The sequence below is a fragment of the Otolemur garnettii genome, unplaced genomic scaffold (genome assembly GCF_000181295.1).
Source record: "Otolemur garnettii isolate 467f Iridium unplaced genomic scaffold, OtoGar3 scaffold00007, whole genome shotgun sequence".
In the NCBI taxonomy this organism is placed as follows: domain Eukaryota; kingdom Metazoa; phylum Chordata; class Mammalia; order Primates; family Galagidae; genus Otolemur; species Otolemur garnettii.
In genome coordinates this window covers 3,397,125-3,405,217 of record NW_003852402.1, presented here as the reverse complement: position 1 = coordinate 3,405,217, position 8,093 = coordinate 3,397,125, and the positions used below count along the sequence as shown (strand labels likewise).

Here is an 8,093-nt window from a genome sequence, read left to right as displayed (position 1 = left end):
CCTGTTTGTCCTCACTGCTGGCCACAGTCCGGCCCACGGGCCCCAGGCTATTCGCCTGCGCTGGCCCCCGGCTCCCAGAGCAGCCCTGTTTGTCCCCACTGTGCATTCGGGGCTCTAAGCAGGGTTTGCTAAAGACTCCTGGACACCACAGGCAAAGCAGGGCAGGAAGGCATCTACATGGCCCCTGGGATCGTGGGTCTGCCCAATGGGCCAGTGGGCATTCGCTGTCTGCCAGGCTCTGCTCTGGGAGGCTTGAGTCCTGCAGGTGTGTGTTGGGGGCAGCAAGACCTATACTCTTGTCCCGAGGAGGCCCGAGAAGGGGACACAGTGTGAAGTGGGCAGTCACTAGACAGATAAGCAGGACAGGGGCCTTAGACCTCAGGGCTTGTGTGGGAAGTTGCCATTACTGAGTGGGCTGACCCGGGTCAGCAGGGCCTCAGGCGTCAGGCTTTGGGGCTGGGCATTGGGAGCAGGTCCCTGGAGTGAGTCTTCTGGACGTCTCTTTGTCTGCCACCTGGCACTAGTGCTGCCTCCTGGCATGGCCAGTCCCTGCAGCACAGGCCAGCCGCTTGGGCTACCTCACAGGACCTGGGGCAGACAAGGTCCCCTGGCCCCCTCAGGTCTGGGGGCAAAGGAGAATTTTTAATCTACAAGGAGCCCAGACTTGGAAGACCCCCACTGTCGCCTCACAGTGGACACCACCAAGCACTGGGCCACCTCTTCTGACCCAGTCCCAGGACCCCCCCAGAGCCCATGAAGGGGTTGACCAGACCTCTGTAAGCCCTAGTCATCTGGGAGCTTGGGAAGGAGGAAGGGTTCAGAAAGAGGCTGCCTGCCCCTTCTGGTCCTCAGTGCAGGGCAGGCAGCTGTGTTTCCTGAGTGGACGGCGGCCTCCGCCCTGCCTGCTGCCCCGGCTGGTCCCCGCCCTCTGGCTTCTCTCCGTCTTTGTCTCCAGAGGGTTGCACAAAATGGCCGCCACAGCCCTCCGCCATTTTGTAGCTGAGGCAGGCACAGCCTGCGGGAGGAGCGGAGGGAGGAAGACCATTGCACAGCCACCTGCCCTGGGCAGCCTGGACAGAGCCCAGCACCAGCCCCTGCCCCAGCCGGACCCAGGCCATGGCCACCCTGGGCTTGGCAGCAGCCAGTGCTTGGCAAGGCGGTCTGGGAGTCTTGGCCCCTCACCCAGCGCTGCCCGGCCCTCTCGCCACCCCAAGACTGCCCGCCAAGCAGACAGAGATCCTGGGAACCAGAGCCCAGAAGAACCGTAATTAAAGCCATGCTGTAGAGGGTGTCCTCGGTCATGGTGGTGGCCAGCATGGACCATTCTAGAAATGATGTTTGCCCAAGTGGAAGTGGGCTCCCCACTTCCCCAGTGGGGCTGGGTTTGAGTTGGGCCCCTGGGGAGAAAGGCAGCCCTCGCTGGCCTCCGCTCACTCCTCGTGCTCCTGACCTGCCGGAGGAGCTTGGGGCTCCCTGGCCCAGCACTGTGTTGGGCACCCAGTCAGGCTTGGAGACGGGCACTGCCCTCCCCAGAAATAGGGCCTGGCTTCCTGGAGGAGGACGTGCCAAGACAGTGGGGCTGCTGTCAGCTGGGCTTCTCCAGGGCTGGACCTGCCTGTGAGACACGAAAGTGGGGCAGCTCCTCCCGCTGGCTCCCACCCCACAGCCTCATTTTCCACACAAGACCCCGTCCCCACAAACCTCAGCTGCTCTAGGGAACATCTCCCCATCAGTGGACGCCTCTGGGCCTCCTCTGAGCCTCTGCTCTTGGTTCGTGCCCACAGGCTCACTCCTCTGACTTCCCAGCACCAGCAGGTCAGAAGAACCACCTTCTGAAGGGCCAGGAGCACAGCTGGGCATCTCTAGGAAGTCCCCAGCAGCCATCAGAGAGGAGAGCAGCAGCAGGGGGACAGTGTGCTCTGCCTGCCTGCCAGATGTCAGTGCCTGTAAGTCCCTGTAATAGGTCCCTTTTAGGGCAGAAGTTAGAGACATTTGCATGTGAAGAACTGGAAGTGGTGTCTGATAGAGATAGATCAATAATGGTTTTCTGGGCAGCATAGGGTGGTGCCAGGTGGACCCCACTGTGCCAGGTGTACTCTACATAACTGTAAGTTGGTTCCTCACTGGAAGGGACCCTGCATAGACTAACTGCAGGGCCCTTTTCCAGACACCCGTGAGCCCCTGGCAGAACCTTTGCGGCCTGGGAAGGTTGCTGGACACGCCCTTCCCAGACTCCTCTCCCTGCGGTTCCTGGACAGAACTTTCTGTCACCACAAAGTGAAGTTTGCACAGGCCCTGCCTTCTCTCTGCAGAAACCCCGCTGAAGATGGAACAGTGGAATGCCACCTGCCCGCCCAGACCTGAGCCATTCCACATGCCAGGCCAGGCCTGAAGCCTCCAGGAGGCACGGGAGCCCCAGGTTCCCAGGCAGGAAAAGTACCAGTAGGTGGGGCTGTCACAGGGCAGGGCTGGCCCAGGCGTTCTTGGTCTGGTTGCATCTGGTCACCCCCTTCCTCTCCCCCCCTCCCTCCCCACACTGCAGCTTGATTGGGAATATTTTCAGATAAGTATGGGTCTTCCAGGTTAAAACTGTTGCATAATGGTTGAACCCCAGATTGAGATCCCCATGGGAGGAGATGGCTGCACGTTCCTCCCTTTCCCCTCTGGGCTCCAAGCACAGGTGTTTTCTTGAGCTTATAGGAACGACCCTAGAGCTGCCTCTGTCCCGTCCCAATTTATGGAGGAAGCAGCTGAGGCCCAAGGGCTGACTGCCCAGGCCTGTTGGTGGTGAAAGACACAGTGGGGTTCGAACCTTGGCCCGGCAGCCCCCAGAGCACCCTGCCCTCCGGCAGCTTGTGGCCCCGTGGATGTAGGTGCATCCATAGAGCAGGGTCCGTGGACCGGGCTGCCACAAGTCACAGGCCACATCTGTGGGCAGCCAAACTCAGTGCCCACTGAGTAGCTGGCCCTGCTCTAGGTGTGGCATGTGGCCACAGCACGACAGGCCCCCTCCCCTCAAGAGCTCAGTGGCCGTGGGGGACCAGGAAGCAGGGAGTCAGATGGGGTTCAGAGCACAGGGTTGCCTGTCTCAGAGATCCAGACAGGGAAAGTGTCAATAAAAAGGCCCGTGGGGGCACTCGGCACCCCCACACCCAGCTCTGGCTTTGCTGCCACACCCTTGTGGCATCTTCTCAGGGACTGTGTGGCTGGTGGGTTCCTGCCGTGGCCAAGCCCACAGGGCAGCCTGAGGCTTGGGAAAGGGGCAGGAACCCTGGCCTGTCTCAGTCTTTATTTGATGTTTTTACATGTGGACCTTTATGCATTGATCTTTGTCTCTTTGAACTTCTCAATAAGACATTATTTGCACTGAAGTCTGAGGTTTGGGCCTCCTTAACGTGCCTCACTGTCCTCACCATGGTCCCGGCCCTGCCCCACGCACAGCGGGTGCAGCCTCTCCTGGGTGCCCTGCCCTGGCCCGTGTCAGCCACAGACTGCTCATGCTTCCTTCTTGCTTTGCAGGCCGTGTTTGCAGGGAGACCCGCCTCCGCCCGAGCCCCTGGACACCCCCCAGTTCCCCAGACTGCATTGTTGGCATGGCTTGCTGAGCAGAGACACTGGCCGCTTTATGGGGAGAAACCCAATCCGAGCAGCGGAGGCGGGGGTGCGGCTCCCCATGGCCCCAAGCCAAGCCTGAGGTGACTTCGAGGTGACACCGTCTGTCTGCCTCGCTTGCTCGCTCCAGACATCCGCCCGATCCTGAAAGGGCCACCTGCCCATCACGGCCTCCCACACACCTGTCTTGGCGGCCTGGCTCCTCCCCTGCCGGGGCCTGCCCGGCACCCTGCCCACAGGCAGACCCCGTAGGGCTGCGGCAGGGCCTGGGAGGTGGCAGCTGGCAGATGGCAGGGTGTCTGCCGACTGCTCACTCCCTGGCAACTTTGCTCAGGGAGTGCCATTCATGCTGTGCTGCCCACCCCGGCCACCCAGCCCTCATCTAGGCTGGCTGAGAAGGGTCTCATTGATCTGTCTCGGGATGATCTCCCTACTGTCCCTGAGGCCTGTGGTCACCCCCGGTCTGTAGGACAGGTGAGCCTAGCAAATCACACCTCCTCAGCATACCCCAGCACGTGATTAATGTCTTTCCCTGTCTGCCTAGAAAGGCTCCAGGAATGGGTCACAGACCCAGAACCATTTTATTCCCTTATCCACCTGAGCTAGTGTGAGTCCTCCCTTGATCGGGCAGAGCCCACCGGGGTCACAGTGTCTGTATCTTGGTCACTGGGGCACATAAGGACTGGGAGGGTAAGTGTTCGAGCACCCTCCTCAGAGCATCTTGGGGGTGGGCACTGCCACGGCCAGCCTCCTTGCCCATCAGAGGCCTGCGAGGTCCAGATGGGAGTCCCAGAGCTATGGGGCAGAGCAGGACTCCCCAGGGTACACAGTGCCGTTTTGGGAACAGAGCAGAAAAAAGTAGGGCAGTTCCACCTGGCTGAGGGACAGGTGAGGGCAGCAGTGGCTAGGTGGCCAGGAGAGGCCTGTGGGGGCATTTTACTACTCCAGGAGGCTGGAGTGGGAAGCCCGGGTGGCAGGTGCAGTGGGAAGGAACAGAGACCATAGAGTGGGTGTCAGTGTCAGTGATAGACGGCTCACCAGCTGGGAGGGTGGGGGGCATGGGTGCTCAGGGATGGATGGGGAGGCTCCCTCCACAGCCTGGTGGGCTGATCTTCTGGCCCCCACTAGTGGACAGAGGTGCTGAGGCTCATTGGGGCTGCCTCATTCAAGGTCACATAGTGCAGGGCTGCAGGGAACCTGAGTGGGTCTGGCTTCTGTCCAGTATAGGGTTCAGCCCCAGCAGCCCCCTGCTGGGTGCTCCTCTTATGTGACTGCTCACATCTCTTCCTGACTGCGTTTGTCTCACCAGCCTTGCCACTGTTGTGCAATTCCTGTGAGAGCACTTGGGGCAGGACAGTCTGCAGCGAGGTGGGCTTTGATTTGCTCAGCTGGCCCTTGCAGAGGTTGCAGCCTCAAGCTGGGTCCTGAGACCCCCTTCCCAGAGTTCCTGCTGGGGGATCCCCAACCTCCCATGTCCTAGGGAAGCCACAGCCTCTGGGGAGCCCCAGGGTCCTCTGTTTAGGAGGGCAGCACCAGTCTATCCCTTTCTCTGTGTTTCTCCTGCCCTCCTCTGGGCCCTAGAGCATCCATGCACTAGCCTGGCAGGGTTCTGGTCACCTGGCCTGGGAATGCCAGACACCCTGCCCACTGGAGTACAAAGCTTTGGCCTTGGTCATCACTGAACTGGCATTGTACAGCAGAGGGCTGGCTGCAGAGACCATACCATCCAGGACCTTGCAAGGGGTGTGCCGCCAGGCGAGAAGCACTGGACTAGACAGTGGGCTCAGTGGCAGGGTGACCTGGGACAGGCACACAGGGGCTCAGGCGAGGCAGTTCATGTCTTTTCCAGAGCTGACAGTTGTCACTTTTGTATCTAAAAACCAAACAGGTCAAGAAGTGGTGCTGACGTGGAGCTCCTGCCAGCTGGAGCCTCAGGTGAGCAGGGCCTCCCTGTCCTTGCCGACAAGCAGGGAGCTGTGGGGATATTAGAGTGGGAGATGTGGTCAGAGCCAGGTTGTCTCCTTAGATGGGGACCTGGTGGTCCCAACACCAAGCCTTTGCCCCAGCTGTGCTCTCCCCTGAAGCCAGGTCTCTCTTCTTCCCTCCCCTTTCCTAGCAGACTCCCCCATTAGCCTGCCATGCCCGTATGACACGGAAACCTTTGACCTTGGTGGTTTCCCACTCAAGAGTGGACGTGGTCTGAAGGAGCCGTGGTTTGTTATAGAGAGTGCAGATGGAAGAGGCAGGCTTAGGCTTATCTTCACTCTGCAACAGTGCACTGCCCCCGAGCCCAGGGCTGTGTGCACCTGCCTGTCCCACTAGGATCTCTGTGTGTCTCTCTGGGGACAGAGGTACCTTAGGTGGCCGTGAATCAGCTTGGAACCCTAACACATTGGGCTGCCTGCCATTGACCAGGCTGACCACAGGTGCCACACGGGGGAGCCTAGCCTAGAGCAAGAAGAAAGGCCAAGTGAGGGAAACTGAGGCACATTTGCCTCTGAAGGATGGGGGTGAGGGCCTGGGGGAAAGGGGCTTGTGATAAGTTCCTGGGTAGACCAGGATGTGTGCTCCTGTCTTCCATCCTCTCTCCTTGCCCTACCCCAAGTGCCAAGCTCTCCGTGGTTGACTCTGCAGGCTCTGAGGCTCGAGCCCAGCCTGAGGAGGGAAGGTGGTGCAGGCCATAGGGCTGCCGAAGTGTGTGTGGTGCCCCACCTATGTTCCAGCTCAGACTGCCAATGAAGGGTGGCCTGGCAGCTGCTCAGAAACCTGGAGGGGCAGCTGCAGTGGTGACCCTACTTCTCAGTGAGGAATTCACAGCCCACAAGGGTGTGAAGCTTGTACAAAGGTGAGCAGTGACACCTGCTGTGCCACCCTGCCCTATGCCACCTTTAGCCTGCCAGGGTTAGGTGTCAGCCAGCATGTGTGAGGGACCTGGCCGGTCAAGCAGTCAGTCTAGTTTGAGGGCACAGGGGTCTCAAGGTCCAAGTCAGAAGCCTAGAGCTGGTGTTCAGGGTGCCCCTCACCCCATAAGCATTCCAAGGGGCACGGCTGGGGCAAAGGTCTCTGAGGCCTGAGTACCTCACCCTCACCTCTCCCGGCTAGGTGGTTCATCAAGGTGGGAAGATCAAGGGTGACCTGGCACTGCTGAGCCACCCTGTAGGGTAACAGCTGTTGCTCACCCATCCCCAGGGAAGACGTTGGCTCCCAGGGCAGGCTCCAGTCTGGATGCCTCGGCATGACCCAAGGGGCCAGGATCTGCCCCCACCCTGCCCTGGCTGGCTCTCTGTGGACCACCCTTGGGGACATGTTGGTCCTGTCTGCCAGCCAGAGTCCAGAGTTGAGGGAGGGGAACAGGACATGCAGATGTTCTTCTGGGGCCTCACAGGAACACAGAGTGTCTACAACCACCAGACAGTGTCTGGACAGGGTTGGAGGGAGTGGGGTTACTGCATTCACAGGTGACTGCACCTCGTGTCCCAGTGCCAGGTGGACATAGAGCCCTTCGTCTGCAGGGTGGGAAGGCCAAGCCCACAAGAGCCCAAGAGAGCCAGCAGCACCCGCCTCTGTCCAGAGCAGAAACCTAGGGCCAGAAAGTCAACCTCTGGGCCCGAACGTCCCCAAATGAAATGGGATTAGCAATCAGGGCCTCAGCAGAGCTTTGAGGATTGAAAGACTTGGCCCCTCCTGGTGCCTGCCTGGAGGAAGCAGCAATCTCAGAAAGGGCTGTGGGAGGCAGTCAAGGGTAGACATTCCAGGTCCACATGGGTATTGGAGAGTTCAGAGTGAATGTACCATTTTACCAGGAGAGAAACAGAATGTTCTAATGTTCATTCTGCCACCCAAAATCTGAGTGACCTTCGGAAGTCCATGTTGCCTCTCTGGGCCTCAGCATCCTTACCTGTAAGATGGGTTACTTGATGCCTCAGCTTTTCCCCAGGGTCCCCCAAGAAGGTGGTGGCCATGGTTAGTGTTTGTCGAGGGTGACCTCATAGTGGGCCGGGGGCTTGGGAGGCCCATCACTTATCAAGTCATCCCATAGCAGGTGATGCTCCGAGGCCTTCTGGGTACCTCACCCTATCAGGCTCCCAGCCACCAAGCATGGAGCCCAACCAGGGACAGGCCCTAGGCCCTGTGCAGTTCCACCATCCTCCCCAGGAGCCAGCTTCTCTCAGAGAAGGAAGGAGCCAAATCCTCAGCTTCTCCTGTGGGGTGGTCAGCACAGCAGGGCCAGCAGTGGTACCACAGGACAGAACCCTTGCCTGTCCAGGGAGGGGGCAGCACACCCACAGGCTGCTGCTCCACTGGTCTCAGAGCCATGAGCTCTGCTTGTGGTAACCCTAAGTGGGCAGAGGCTGCACTGTCCAGGGCAGTCACAGCCAGGTGGACACTCATGGCACCACTGACACTTGCAGGCCTTCCGCAGATGACAGGCTTCCTCCCAGTATCTGCAGCAAAGGAATCCCCTGGGGACATACAGCCAT

At 59.8% G+C, this 8,093-nt stretch overlaps 1 long non-coding RNA gene across 1 annotated transcript in view; it reads left to right on the top strand.

The window, feature by feature from the left end:
• LOC111723019 overlaps positions 1–2,333 on the top strand; it is a 30,338-nt gene extending 28,005 nt beyond the window's left edge. Inside the window, exon 4 of the long non-coding RNA XR_002771650.1 lies at positions 1,785–2,333. This is a non-coding gene — a long non-coding RNA (uncharacterized LOC111723019). The remainder of the gene's footprint in view (positions 1–1,784) is intronic.
• The last annotated feature ends 5,760 nt before the right edge of the window (positions 2,334–8,093 follow it).